Here is a 15,272-nt window from a genome sequence, read left to right on the forward strand (position 1 = left end):
TGCACCAATTTCTCCCGAGTACGGCAATGCCTCACATGTGACCAAAAAATACCAGTTGGGTGCATGGCAGGACTCAGAAGGGAAGGAGTGATTTTTGTATTTTGCAGCTCAGATTCTGGTGGAATTTTGGTGGGTGCTATGTCGCATTAGCAAGACCCCCAAAGCACCAATACAGTGGAAGCCCCCCACAAGTGACCCCATTTTGCAAACTACACCCCTCAGGGAATTCATCTAGGGGTATAGTGTACATTTCAAACCCCCAGGGGTTTCACCAATTTTGATACAACTGGGCTGTGCAAATGAAAAATTACATTTTTTTACACAAAAATGCAGTTCTGGCTCAAAATTTTTCATTTTCATAAGGTATGAAGGAGAAAAAGCACCCCAAAATCTGTGCACCAATTTCTCCCGAGTACGGCAATGCCTCACATGTGACCAAAAAATACCAGTTGGGTGCATGGCAGGACTCAGAAGGGAAGGAGTGATTTTTGTATTTTGCAGCTCAGATTCTGGTGGAATTTTGGTGGGTGCTATGTCGCAATAGCAAGACCCCCAAAGCACCAATACAGTGGAAGCCCCCCACAAGTGACCCCATTTTGCAAACTACACCCCTCAAGGAATTCATCTAGGGGTATAGTGTACATTTCAAACCCCCAGGGGTTTCACCAATTTTGATACAACTGGGCTGTGCAAATGAAAAATTACATTTTTTTACACAAAAATGCAGTTCTGGCTCAAAATTTTTCATTTTCATAAGGTATGAAGGAGAAAAAGCACCCCAAAATCTGTGCACCAATTTCTCCCGAGTATGGCAATGCCTCACATGTGACCAAAAAATACCATTTGGGTGCATGGCAGGACTCAGAAGGGAAGGAGTGATTTTTGTATTTTGCAGCTCAGATTCTGGTGGAATTTTGGTGGGTGCTATGTCGCATTAGCAAGACCCCCAAAGCACCAATACAGTGGAAGCCCCCCACAAGTGACCCCATTTTGCAAACTACACCCCTCAGGGAATTCATCTAGGGGTATAGTGTACATTTCAAACCCCCCGGGGTTTCACCAATTGTGGTACAACTGGGCAGTGAAAATGAAAAATTACATTTTTTTACACAAAAATGCAGTTCTGGCTCAAAATTTTTCATTTTCACAAGGAATGAAGGAGACAAAGCACCCCAAAATCTGTGCCCCAATTTCTCCCGAGTACGGCAATGCTTCATGTGTGACCAAAAAATGGCAGGACTCAGAAGGGAAGGAGTGATATTTGGATTTTGCAGCACAGATTCTGGTGGAATGTTGGTGGGTGCTATGTCGCATTAGCAAGACCCCCAAAGCACCAATACAGTGGAACCCCCCCACAAGTGACCCCATTTTGCAAACTACACCCCTCAGGGAATTCATCTAGGGGTATAGTGTACATTTCAAACCCCCAGGGGTTTCACCAATTTTGATACAACTGGGCTGTGCAAATGAAAAATTACATTTTTTTACACAAAAATGCAGTTCTGGCTCAAAATTTTTCATTTTCATCAGGTATGAAGGAGAAAAAGCACCCCAAAATCTGTGCCCCAAGTACGGCAATGCCTCACATGTGACCAAAAAATACCAGTTGGGTGCATGGCAGGACTCAGAAGGGAAGGAGTGATTTTTGTATTTTGCAGCTCAGATTCTGGTGGAATTTTGGTGGGTGCTATGTCGCATTAGCAAGACCCCCAAAGCACCAATACAGTGGAAGCCCCCCACAAGTGACCCCATTTTGCAAACTAAACCCCTCAGGGAATTCATCTAGGGGTATAGTGTACATTTTAAACCCCCAGGGGTTTCACCAATTTTGATACAACTGGGCTGTGCAAATGAAAAATTACATTTTTTTACACAAAAATGCAGTTCTGGCTCAAAATTTTTTATTTTCATAAGGTATGAAGGAAAAAAAGGACCCCAAAATCTGTGCACCAATTCCTCCCGAGTACGGCAATGCCTCACATGTGACCAAAAAATACCAGTTGGGTGCATGGCAGGACTCAGAAGGGAAGGAGTGATTTTTGTATTTTGCAGCTCAGATTCTGGTGGAATTTTGGTGGGTGCTATGTCGCATTAGCAAGACCCCCAAAGCACCAATACAGTGGAAGCCCCCCACAAGTGACCCCATTTTGCAAACTACACCCCTCAGGGAATTCATCTAGGGGTATAGTGTACATTTCAAACCCCCAGGGGTTTCACCAATTTTGAGACAACTGGGCTGTGCAAATGAAAAATTACATTTTTTTACACAAAAATGCAGTTCTGGCTCAAAATTTTTCATTTTCATAAGGTATGAAGGAGAAAAAGCACCCCAAAATCTGTGCACCAATTTCTCCCGAGTACGGCAATGCCTCACATGTGACCAAAAAATACCAGTTGGGTGCATGGCAGGACTCAGAAGGGAAGGAGTGATTTTTGTATTTTGCAGCTCAGATTCTGGTGGAATTTTGGTGGGTGCTATGTCGCAATAGCAAGACCCCCAAAGCACCAATACAGTGGAAGCCCCCCACAAGTGACCCCATTTTGCAAACTACACCCCTCAGGGAATTCATCTAGTGGTATAGTGTACATTTCAAACCCCCAGGGGTTTCACCAATTTTGATACAACTGGGCTGTGCAAATGAAAAATTACATTTTTTTACACAAAAATGCAGTTCTGGCTCAAAATTTTTTATTTTCATAAGGTATGAAGGAAAAAAAGGACCCCAAAATCTGTGCACCAATTTCTCCCGAGTACGGCAATGCCTCACATGTGACCAAAAAATACCAGTTGGGTGCATGGCAGGACTCAGAAAGGAAGGAGTGATTTTTGTATTTTGCAGCTCAGATTCTGGTGGAATTTTGGTGGGTGCTATGTCGCATTAGCAAGACCCCCAAAGCACCAATACAGTGGAAGCCCCCCACAAGTGACCCCATTTTGCAAACTACACCCCTCAGGGAATTCATCTAGGGGTATAGTGTACATTTTAAACCCCCAGGGGTTTCACCAATTTTGATACAACTGGGCTGTGCAAATGAAAAATTACATTTTTTTACACAAAAATGCAGTTCTGGCTCAAAATTATTTATTTTCATAAGGTATGAAGGAAAAAAAGGACCCCAAAATCTGTGCACCAATTTCTCCCGAGTACGGCAATGCCTCACATGTGACCAAAAAATACCAGTTGGGTGCATGGCAGGACTCAGAAGGGAAGGAGTGATTTTTGTATTTTGCAGCTCAGATTCTGGTGGAATTTTGGTGGGTGCTATGTCGCATTAGCAAGACCCCCAAAGCACCAATACAGTGGAAGCCCCCCACAAGTGACCCCATTTTGCAAACTACACCCCTCAGGGAATTCATCTAGGGGTATAGTGTACATTTCAAACCCCCAGGGGTTTCACCAATTTTGATACAACTGGGCTGTGCAAATGAAAAATTACATTTTTTTACACAAAAATGCAGTTCTGGCTCAAAATTTTTCATTTTCATAAGGTATGAAGGAGAAAAAGCACCCCAAAATCTGTGCACCAATTTCTCCCGAGTACGGCAATGCCTCACATGTGACCAAAAAATACCAGTTGGGTGCATGGCAGGACTCAGAAGGGAAGGAGTGATTTTTGTATTTTGCAGCTCAGATTCTGGTGGAATTTTGGTGGGTGCTATGTCGCAATAGCAAGACCCCCAAAGCACCAATACAGTGGAAGCCCCCCACAAGTGACCCCATTTTGCAAACTACACCCCTCAGGGAATTCATCTAGGGGTATAGTGTACATTTCAAACCCCCAGGGGTTTCACCAATTTTGATACAACTGGGCTGTGCAAATGAAAAATTACATTTTTTTACACAAAAATGCAGTTCTGGCTCAAAATTTTTCATTTTCATAAGGTATGAAGGAGAAAAAGCACCCCAAAATCTGTGCACCAATTTCTCCCGAGTATGGCAATGCCTCACATGTGACCAAAAAATACCATTTGGGTGCATGGCAGGACTCAGAAGGGAAGGAGTGATTTTTGTATTTTGCAGCTCAGATTCTGGTGGAATTTTGGTGGGTGCTATGTCGCATTAGCAAGACCCCCAAAGCACCAATACAGTGGAAGCCCCCCACAAGTGACCCCATTTTGCAAACTACACCCCTCAGGGAATTCATCTAGGGGTATAGTGTACATTTCAAACCCCCCGGGGTTTCACCAATTGTGGTACAACTGGGCAGTGAAAATGAAAAATTACATTTTTTTACACAAAAATGCAGTTCTGGCTCAAAACTTTTCATTTTCACAAGGAATGAAGGAGACAAAGCACCCCAAAATCTGTGCCCCAATTTCTCCCGAGTACGGCAATGCTTCATGTGTGACCAAAAAATTGCAGGACTCAGAAGGGAAGGAGTGATATTTGGATTTTGCAGCACAGATTCTGGTGGAATGTTGGTGGGTGCTATGTCGCATTAGCAAGACCCCCAAAGCACCAATACAGTGGAACCCCCCCACAAGTGACCCCATTTTGCAAACTACACCCCTCAGGGAATTCATCTAGGGGTATAGTGTACATTTCAAACCCCCAGGGGTTTCACCAATTTTGATACAACTGGGCTGTGCAAATGAAAAATTACATTTTTTTACACAAAAATGCAGTTCTGGCTCAAAATTTTTCATTTTCATCAGGTATGAAGGAGAAAAAGCACCCCAAAATCTGTGCCCCAAGTACGGCAATGCCTCACATGTGACCAAAAAATACCAGTTGGGTGCATGGCAGGACTCAGAAGGGAAGGAGTGATTTTTGTATTTTGCAGCTCAGATTCTGGTGGAATTTTGGTGGGTGCTATGTCGCATTAGCAAGACCCCCAAAGCACCAATACAGTGGAAGCCCCCCACAAGTGACCCCATTTTGCAAACTACACCCCTCAGGGAATTCATCTAGGGGTATAGTGTACATTTCAAACCCCCAGGGGTTTCACCAATTTTGATACAACTGGGCTGTGCAAATGAAAAATTACATTTTTTTACACAAAAATGCAGTTCTGGCTCAAAATTTTTCATTTTCATAAGGTATGAAGGAGAAAAAGCACCCCAAAATCTGTGCACCAATTTCTCCCGAGTACGGCAATGCCTCACATGTGACCAAAAAATACCAGTTGGGTGCATGGCAGGACTCAGAAGGGAAGGAGTGATTTTTGTATTTTGCAGCTCAGATTCTGGTGGAATTTTGGTGGGTGCTATGTCGCAATAGCAAGACCCCCAAAGCACCAATACAGTGGAAGCCCCCCACAAGTGACCCCATTTTGCAAACTACACCCCTCAGGGAATTCATCTAGGGGTATAGTGTACATTTCAAACCCCCAGGGGTTTCACCAATTTTGATACAACTGGGCTGTGCAAATGAAAAATTACATTTTTTTACACAAAAATGCAGTTCTGGCTCAAAATTTTTCATTTTCATAAGGTATGAAGGAGAAAAAGCACCCCAAAATCTGTGCACCAATTTCTCCCGAGTATGGCAATGCCTCACATGTGACCAAAAAATACCATTTGGGTGCATGGCAGGACTCAGAAGGGAAGGAGTGATTTTTGTATTTTGCAGCTCAGATTCTGGTGGAATTTTGGTGGGTGCTATGTCGCATTAGCAAGACCCCCAAAGCACCAATACAGTGGAAGCCCCCCACAAGTGACCCCATTTTGCAAACTACACCCCTCAGGGAATTCATCTAGGGGTATAGTGTACATTTCAAACCCCCCGGGGTTTCACCAATTGTGGTACAACTGGGCAGTGAAAATGAAAAATTACATTTTTTTACACAAAAATGCAGTTCTGGCTCAAAATTTTTCATTTTCACAAGGAATGAAGGAGACAAAGCACCCCAAAATCTGTGCCCCAATTTCTCCCGAGTACGGCAATGCTTCATGTGTGACCAAAAAATTGCAGGACTCAGAAGGGAAGGAGTGATATTTGGATTTTGCAGCACAGATTCTGGTGGAATGTTGGTGGGTGCTATGTCGCATTAGCAAGACCCCCAAAGCACCAATACAGTGGAACCCCCCCACAAGTGACCCCATTTTGCAAACTACACCCCTCAGGGAATTCATCTAGGGGTATAGTGTACATTTCAAACCCCCAGGGGTTTCACCAATTTTGATACAACTGGGCTGTGCAAATGAAAAATTACATTTTTTTACACAAAAATGCAGTTCTGGCTCAAAATTTTTCATTTTCATCAGGTATGAAGGAGAAAAAGCACCCCAAAATCTGTGCCCCAAGTACGGCAATGCCTCACATGTGACCAAAAAATACCAGTTGGGTGCATGGCAGGACTCAGAAGGGAAGGAGTGATTTTTGTATTTTGCAGCTCAGATTCTGGTGGAATTTTGGTGGGTGCTATGTCGCATTAGCAAGACCCCCAAAGCACCAATACAGTGGAAGCCCCCCACAAGTGACCCCATTTTGCAAACTAAACCCCTCAGGGAATTCATCTAGGGGTATAGTGTACATTTTAAACCCCCAGGGGTTTCACCAATTTTGATACAACTGGGCTGTGCAAATGAAAAATTACATTTTTTTACACAAAAATGCAGTTCTGGCTCAAAATTTTTTATTTTCATAAGGTATGAAGGAAAAAAAGGACCCCAAAATCTGTGCACCAATTCCTCCCGAGTACGGCAATGCCTCACATGTGACCAAAAAATACCAGTTGGGTGCATGGCAGGACTCAGAAGGGAAGGAGTGATTTTTGTATTTTGCAGCTCAGATTCTGGTGGAATTTTGGTGGGTGCTATGTCGCATTAGCAAGACCCCCAAAGCACCAATACAGTGGAAGCCCCCCACAAGTGACCCCATTTTGCAAACTACACCCCTCAGGGAATTCATCTAGGGGTATAGTGTACATTTCAAACCCCCAGGGGTTTCACCAATTTTGATACAACTGGGCTGTGCAAATGAAAAATTACATTTTTTTACACAAAAATGCAGTTCTGGCTCAAAATTTTTCATTTTCATAAGGTATGAAGGAGAAAAAGCACCCCAAAATCTGTGCACCAATTTCTCCCGAGTACGGCAATGCCTCACATGTGACCAAAAAATACCAGTTGGGTGCATGGCAGGACTCAGAAGGGAAGGAGTGATTTTTGTATTTTGCAGCTCAGATTCTGGTGGAATTTTGGTGGGTGCTATGTCGCAATAGCAAGACCCCCAAAGCACCAATACAGTGGAAGCCCCCCACAAGTGACCCCATTTTGCAAACTACACCCCTCAGGGAATTCATCTAGTGGTATAGTGTACATTTCAAACCCCCAGGGGTTTCACCAATTTTGATACAACTGGGCTGTGCAAATGAAAAATTACATTTTTTTACACAAAAATGCAGTTCTGGCTCAAAATTTTTCATTTTCATAAGGTATGAAGGAGAAAAAGCACCCCAAAATCTGTGCACCAATTTCTCCCGAGTATGGCAATGCCTCACATGTGACCAAAAAATACCATTTGGGTGCATGGCAGGACTCAGAAGGGAAGGAGTGATTTTTGTATTTTGCAGCTCAGATTCTGGTGGAATTTTGGTGGGTGCTATGTCGCATTAGCAAGACCCCCAAAGCACCAATACAGTGGAAGCCCCCCACAAGTGACCCCATTTTGCAAACTACACCCCTCAGGGAATTCATCTAGGGGTATAGTGTACATTTCAAACCCCCCGGGGTTTCACCAATTGTGGTACAACTGGGCAGTGAAAATGAAAAATTACATTTTTTTACACAAAAATGCAGTTCTGGCTCAAAATTTTTCATTTTCACAAGGAATGAAGGAGACAAAGCACCCCAAAATCTGTGCCCCAATTTCTCCCGAGTACGGCAATGCTTCATGTGTGACCAAAAAATGGCAGGACTCAGAAGGGAAGGAGTGATATTTGGATTTTGCAGCACAGATTCTGGTGGAATGTTGGTGGGTGCTATGTCGCATTAGCAAGACCCCCAAAGCACCAATACAGTGGAACCCCCCCACAAGTGACCCCATTTTGCAAACTACACCCCTCAGGGAATTCATCTAGGGGTATAGTGTACATTTCAAACCCCCAGGGGTTTCACCAATTTTGATACAACTGGGCTGTGCAAATGAAAAATTACATTTTTTTACACAAAAATGCAGTTCTGGCTCAAAATTTTTCATTTTCATCAGGTATGAAGGAGAAAAAGCACCCCAAAATCTGTGCCCCAAGTACGGCAATGCCTCACATGTGACCAAAAAATACCAGTTGGGTGCATGGCAGGACTCAGAAGGGAAGGAGTGATTTTTGTATTTTGCAGCTCAGATTCTGGTGGAATTTTGGTGGGTGCTATGTCGCATTAGCAAGACCCCCAAAGCACCAATACAGTGGAAGCCCCCCACAAGTGACCCCATTTTGCAAACTAAACCCCTCAGGGAATTCATCTAGGGGTATAGTGTACATTTTAAACCCCCAGGGGTTTCACCAATTTTGATACAACTGGGCTGTGCAAATGAAAAATTACATTTTTTTACACAAAAATGCAGTTCTGGCTCAAAATCTTTTATTTTCATAAGGTATGAAGGAAAAAAAGGACCCCAAAATCTGTGCACCAATTCCTCCCGAGTACGGCAATGCCTCACATGTGACCAAAAAATACCAGTTGGGTGCATGGCAGGACTCAGAAGGGAAGGAGTGATTTTTGTATTTTGCAGCTCAGATTCTGGTGGAATTTTGGTGGGTGCTATGTCGCATTAGCAAGACCCCCAAAGCACCAATACAGTGGAAGCCCCCCACAAGTGACCCCATTTTGCAAACTACACCCCTCAGGGAATTCATCTAGGGGTATAGTGTACATTTTAAACCCCCAGGGGTTTCACCAATTTTGATACAACTGGGCTGTGCAAATGAAAAATTACATTTTTTTACACAAAAATGCAGTTCTGGCTCAAAATTTTTCATTTTCATAAGGTATGAAGGAGAAAAAGCACCCCAAAATCTGTGCACCAATTTCTCCCGAGTACGGCAATGCCTCACATGTGACCAAAAAATACCAGTTGGGTGCATGGCAGGACTCAGAAGGGAAGGAGTGATTTTTGTATTTTGCAGCTCAGATTCTGGTGGAATTTTGGTGGGTGCTATGTCGCAATAGCAAGACCCCCAAAGCACCAATACAGTGGAAGCCCCCCACAAGTGACCCCATTTTGCAAACTACACCCCTCAGGGAATTCATCTAGTGGTATAGTGTACATTTCAAACCCCCAGGGGTTTCACCAATTTTGATACAACTGGGCTGTGCAAATGAAAAATTACATTTTTTTACACAAAAATGCAGTTCTGGCTCAAAATTTTTCATTTTCATAAGGTATGAAGGAGAAAAAGCACCCCAAAATCTGTGCACCAATTTCTCCCGAGTATGGCAATGCCTCACATGTGACCAAAAAATACCATTTGGGTGCATGGCAGGACTCAGAAGGGAAGGAGTGATTTTTGTATTTTGCAGCTCAGATTCTGGTGGAATTTTGGTGGGTGCTATGTCGCATTAGCAAGACCCCCAAAGCACCAATACAGTGGAAGCCCCCCACAAGTGACCCCATTTTGCAAACTACACCCCTCAGGGAATTCATCTAGGGGTATAGTGTACATTTCAAACCCCCCGGGGTTTCACCAATTGTGGTACAACTGGGCAGTGAAAATGAAAAATTACATTTTTTTACACAAAAATGCAGTTCTGGCTCAAAATTTTTCATTTTCACAAGGAATGAAGGAGACAAAGCACCCCAAAATCTGTGCCCCAATTTCTCCCGAGTACGGCAATGCTTCATGTGTGACCAAAAAATGGCAGGACTCAGAAGGGAAGGAGTGATATTTGGATTTTGCAGCACAGATTCTGGTGGAATGTTGGTGGGTGCTATGTCGCATTAGCAAGACCCCCAAAGCACCAATACAGTGGAACCCCCCCACAAGTGACCCCATTTTGCAAACTACACCCCTCAGGGAATTCATCTAGGGGTATAGTGTACATTTCAAACCCCCAGGGGTTTCACCAATTTTGATACAACTGGGCTGTGCAAATGAAAAATTAAATTTTTTTACACAAAAATGCAGTTCTGGCTCAAAATTTTTCATTTTCATCAGGTATGAAGGAGAAAAAGCACCCCAAAATCTGTGCCCCAAGTACGGCAATGCCTCACATGTGACCAAAAAATACCAGTTGGGTGCATGGCAGGACTCAGAAGGGAAGGAGTGATTTTTAGATTTTGCGGCTCAGATTCTGGTGGAATGAATGGTGGGTGCTATGTGGCATTAGCAAGACCCCCGAAGCACGGTGAAATGATGAACCTAATAATCCATAGATGTGTGGTATATTTTAAAACACTCCTTTATACATAGGCCGGGTTTGTCGGGGCAAGTGGCACACTGGAAAATAGTTTGCTTTCTTATTCCCTTTTTATAGCAAACTTTGCACCTTTTTTGTGTCCTGCCCTTTTTTCCAGTGGAGGGGATTTCATCAGGAAAATGCTGCCCTGGTACAATACGGGGGCCAGTACTAGAAGTACTGGGGCCCTCTGCCTGCTGGTTCCCAAATATTAGGCTCTTTACAACTTCCTCTTGAAAGTGCATAAATGTCCCCCTCTGGCTGGTAGAACGGAATAGCACGTAAGCGTTATACAGTGCCATCTGGATGATATACACGGCCAGCTTCTTGTACCAGATTTTTGTTTTCCGCAGGGCACTGTACGGCTTCAGTACCTGATCTGAAAGATCCACTCCGCCCATGTACTTATTGTAATCCAGGATACAATTAGGTTTTGAGGTGTGGGTACTGGTACCTCGTACAGGGACGGAGGTGGTACTGTCTCCGTGAATTGTTGTCAGTATAAGGACATCCCTCTTGTCCTTATATTTGACCAACAACATATTTTCGGTGGATTGTGCCCTGCTTTCACCCCTTCTCATTACTTGGGCAATGTGCGTTTTTGGGAGGCCTCTTTGGTTCTTGCGCACAGTACCGCAAGCTGCTGTACCTCTTGAACCAAGGGCCTTAAACAGGGGGATGCTAGTGTAAAAGTTATCCACATAGAGGTGATAACCTTTATCCAGGAAGGGGTGCACTAAATCCCAGACAATTTTTCCACTAACACCTACGAGGGAGGGGGGGCAATCTGGCGGTTCAATTCTTGAATCCTTCCCTTCATATACCCTAAACCTGTGAGTGTACCCTGAGGTGCTTTCACACAGCTTATACATTTTTATGCCATACCTTGCCCTCTTACTGGGAAGGTACTGGCGGAATTTAACCCTTCCTTTAAAATGTATAAGGGACTCGTCTATGCAAATGAATTTATCTGGGATGTACATCTCTTCAAATTTGGCACTGAAATGATCAATGACCGGCCTGACTTTGAATAGCCGGTCAAAGGTGGGATCATCTCTGGGTGGGCACTGTGCATTATCGTTGTAATGCAAAAATTTAAGGATTAACTCAAAACGAGTCCGGGTCATGGCCATACGGTAAAGTGGGGTGCTGTACAGAACATCTGTACTCCAATATTGCCTAATTTCTGGCTTTTTTACTATGCCCATATGAAACACCAGACCCCAAAACGTCATCATCTCTACTGCATCTACAGGGGTCCACCTAGCAAATGATGACGTGGGGTTTTGAGCAATAAACTGCTGGGCATATAAATTAGTTTGGTCCACCATTAAATTTATAAAATCATCAGAGAAAAATAATTTGAAAAAGTCAATTTCTCTGAGACCTGTGGAATCAAATTGGATTCCTGGGATGGCCAAAAACTCAGGAACCTAGGGCTCAAAATTGTCTGGTGGTGGGGTCCATACGAGATCAATTATTGGGGGGGGGGGGGGTCTCAGCTGCTCTACGGGGGCGTCTTTGAGGGGGTCCCTCATCACTTAAGAGCTTAAGATGAATCCTTCAAATTCCCCGCTTGCCTCACTGGCTGTGTCAGAGTCAGAGGCAAGCATGGCATATGCCTCCTCCGCTGAATACATTCTTCTGGATGACTGGGATGACATTTGGGATGACATTTGGGATGCCATTTTTATTTTTGTGTTTCTGGTAGTGAAATGTTTCAACACGTGTATAGTGTAGGGGGGGTACAAACTTTATTTCAACCAGGGGGGTATGTAGTGTGTAGTGTGTATGTAGTGCATAAAAAAAAAAATACTTTATACAGGAATTTGATCCCAATTAAAAAAAAAAAAATTGAAGGGGTTAAAAAAAAAAAGGTCCTGCGCCAAAAATTGAGCACAGATGTTGGTCAGTAACGTCCGTCACTGAACAGCGCTCAAAGGCAACAGGAATTTGATCCAAAAAAAAAAAAAAAAAATCAACCCTGTGCCGAAAAAGCTGATCAGTGATGTACGTCACTGATCAGCGCACAGTGGCCACAGGACACCCAAAAACTCACAGTGTGTGTAAAAAAAAAAATTAAAAAAAGACCCCACAGCACCCTCAAAAAAAAAAAAAAAGGTGATCAGTGATGCGACACTGATTACCAGTGAGGGGCAGCAGGTGCACAACCTTTGGTGCAACTGACAGTGCAACTGGCAGCAACTGACAGGTATATATAAAAAAAAAACCCTGCACCCCCAAAAAGTTGCTGATCAGCACAGATATACTGATCAGCACAAAAGGGGGGGTAGCAGACACAAAATATAGCACTCTCTGTCACTATCTCTCTATCTCTCACTATCTCTCACTATCTATCACTATCTATCACTCTATGACACTGCAGCAGCAGCACTGACAGTTATATATATAAAAAAAAAAACCTGCACCCCCAAAAAGGGGGGGTAGCAGACACAAAATATAGCACTCTCTATCACTCTCTGTCACTATCTCTCTCTATCTCTCTATCTCTCACTATCTATCACTCTATGACACTGCAGCAGCAGCAGCACTGACAGTTATATATATATATATATATATATATATATATAAAAAAACCCTGCACCCCCAAAAAGGGGGGTAGCAGACACAAAATATAGCACTCTCTATCACTATCTCTCTCTATCTCTCTATCTCTCACTATCTATCACTATCTATCACTCTATGACACTGCAGCAGCAGCACTGACAGTTATATATATATAAAAAAAACCTGCACCCCCAAAAAGGATGGGTAGCAGACACAAAATATAGCACACTCTGTCACTATCTCTCTCTATCTCTCTCTATCTCTCTATCTCTCTATCTATAACTCTATCACACTGCAGCAGCAGCAGGAAGTCACAAGAAGTCAGATCCAGGAAGCATCCAGCACGCTACAAGCAGTGATCAGGTGATCAGGTAAGTATTTTGCAAGGATCAGGTCAGTATATCACGGCAGATAGGTACGGTGACCGCACTGCACGCAATTCCAGACCGGAATGGCGTCTGCAGTGCAGTCACCGTTAGTTTAAATCACCCTCCATGGCTGTGATTGGTCCGTCGGTCCGGCGAACCAATCACGGCCTTTGGGGGCGGGTGGGGTGAGGTGGGGTGACACCAGTGTCAACCTTACACCCCGTGGTGATTGGTGCTGTACTTTACAGCACCAATCACCACCGATCCCTGTGTCACCGGCGAACGTTATTCGCCGGTACACAGAAAACGCTGTAATTGGCTGTTCACATTTGAACAGCCAATCACAGCGATCGCCGACGGGGGGGAGGCATCGCCACCCCCCCTGGGCATGCAGGGACATGTCTGCTGTCAGGGACAGCAGACATGTTTAAACTGTCACCGCGTCTATAGACGCGGTGACAGTTAAATGGCATGACGTACATTTATGCCATGTGTCGGGAAGTACATCCCGGCCATGACGTAAATGTACGTCAAATGTCGGGAAGGGGTTAATGAGTAAGAGCATTTCTTCAGTAACGTAGCAATGTGGGGAAGAGTATAAACATCCTCCCACCATCTTAGTTCCAACCGTGCATGTAATTCGTCTCTTGGCAAGACTATTAGTAATTGATATAAATTTCTAATTCTATAACCCAAGACATTATGGGTGAGATTTAATGAGATTTTCCGACTTTTGCAAGTTTTTTGAAAAAACAGCCGAATTTGCACTTTTTCCAAAAATTGCAATTTTTGGTAAACGTTACCATAAATCACAAAAAAAAACAATACACGAGTATCTCTGCATGGTTCTGTCTTAATAAAAGTGGGGTCCCCCCTCCTGAGCATAACCAGCCCTGGCCTCATTGAGCCAGACCTGGTTCCAAAAATACGGGGGACAAAAAGCATAGGGGTCCCCCATATTTTGGAACCAGCACCAGGCTCCAATAGCCAGCGGTGTCATGCCACAGCCGGGGGAAATTTTTTACGTAAGGTCCTGCGGCCGTACCATGCTCACCATGGCTGCTCAGCCTGGACGCTGCTGCTTTCCCGCCGGCTGGAATGCGAGGAATTTATCCATCCTGGCCTGCGGACTATACTCCGTCACTGGAGTTCGGCACTGGGGTATGTAACGTGTGGGCAGCGGGCGTGAGTGAGCTGGCCGGGCGGTAGCAGAGCTCACAGCTTTGCTGCCGTTTCCAACAGTGCCGGAACTGGAAGTCGCCAAAATGTCTTTTTGACAACTGCTAGAGGTCCCAGGTAATTGCCCTGGGTTCTCCCCAAAAACTGAATCCGGCATTCATAGGTGCCAATTTATGTTTTTGCTGGTGGGTGCTCAAGCCAAAAATATAAGGGAGTGGCTTCATGGGGAAGGGTTGTAGCCACAAAATAATAACAATTTATATTACGCAGCACAATTGTCTCCATTATTCAAATTACGGCAGCAGAGTGCAAAATACATAAATGCCCCGACAGTGCAGGTACATAAATGCCCCCACAGTGCAGGTACATAAAAGCCCCCACAGTGCCAAATACATAAATACCCCCACAGTGCCAAATACATATATGCCCCCATAGTGCCAGGTACATAAATGATTAAGCCCCCACAGTGCAGGTACATAAATGCCCCCACAGTGCAGGTACATAAATGCCCCGACAGTGCAGGTACATAAATGCCCCGACAGTGCAAGTACATAAATGCCCCGACAGTGCAGGTACATAAATGCCCCCACAGTGCAGGTACATAAATGCCCCGACAGTGCAAGTACATAAATGCCCCGACAGTGCAGGTACATAAATGCCCCCACAGTGCAGGTACATAAATGCCCCCACAGTGCCAAATACATATATGCCCCCATAGTGCCAGGTACATAAATGATTAAGCCCCCACAGTGCAGGTACATAAATGCCCCCACAGTGCAGGTACATAAATGCCCCCACAGTGCCAAATACATATATGC

This window comes from Crinia signifera, chromosome 1 (genome assembly GCF_055691185.1).
Source record: "Crinia signifera chromosome 1, ASM5569118v1, whole genome shotgun sequence".
NCBI classification, from domain to species: Eukaryota; Metazoa; Chordata; class Amphibia; order Anura; family Myobatrachidae; genus Crinia; species Crinia signifera.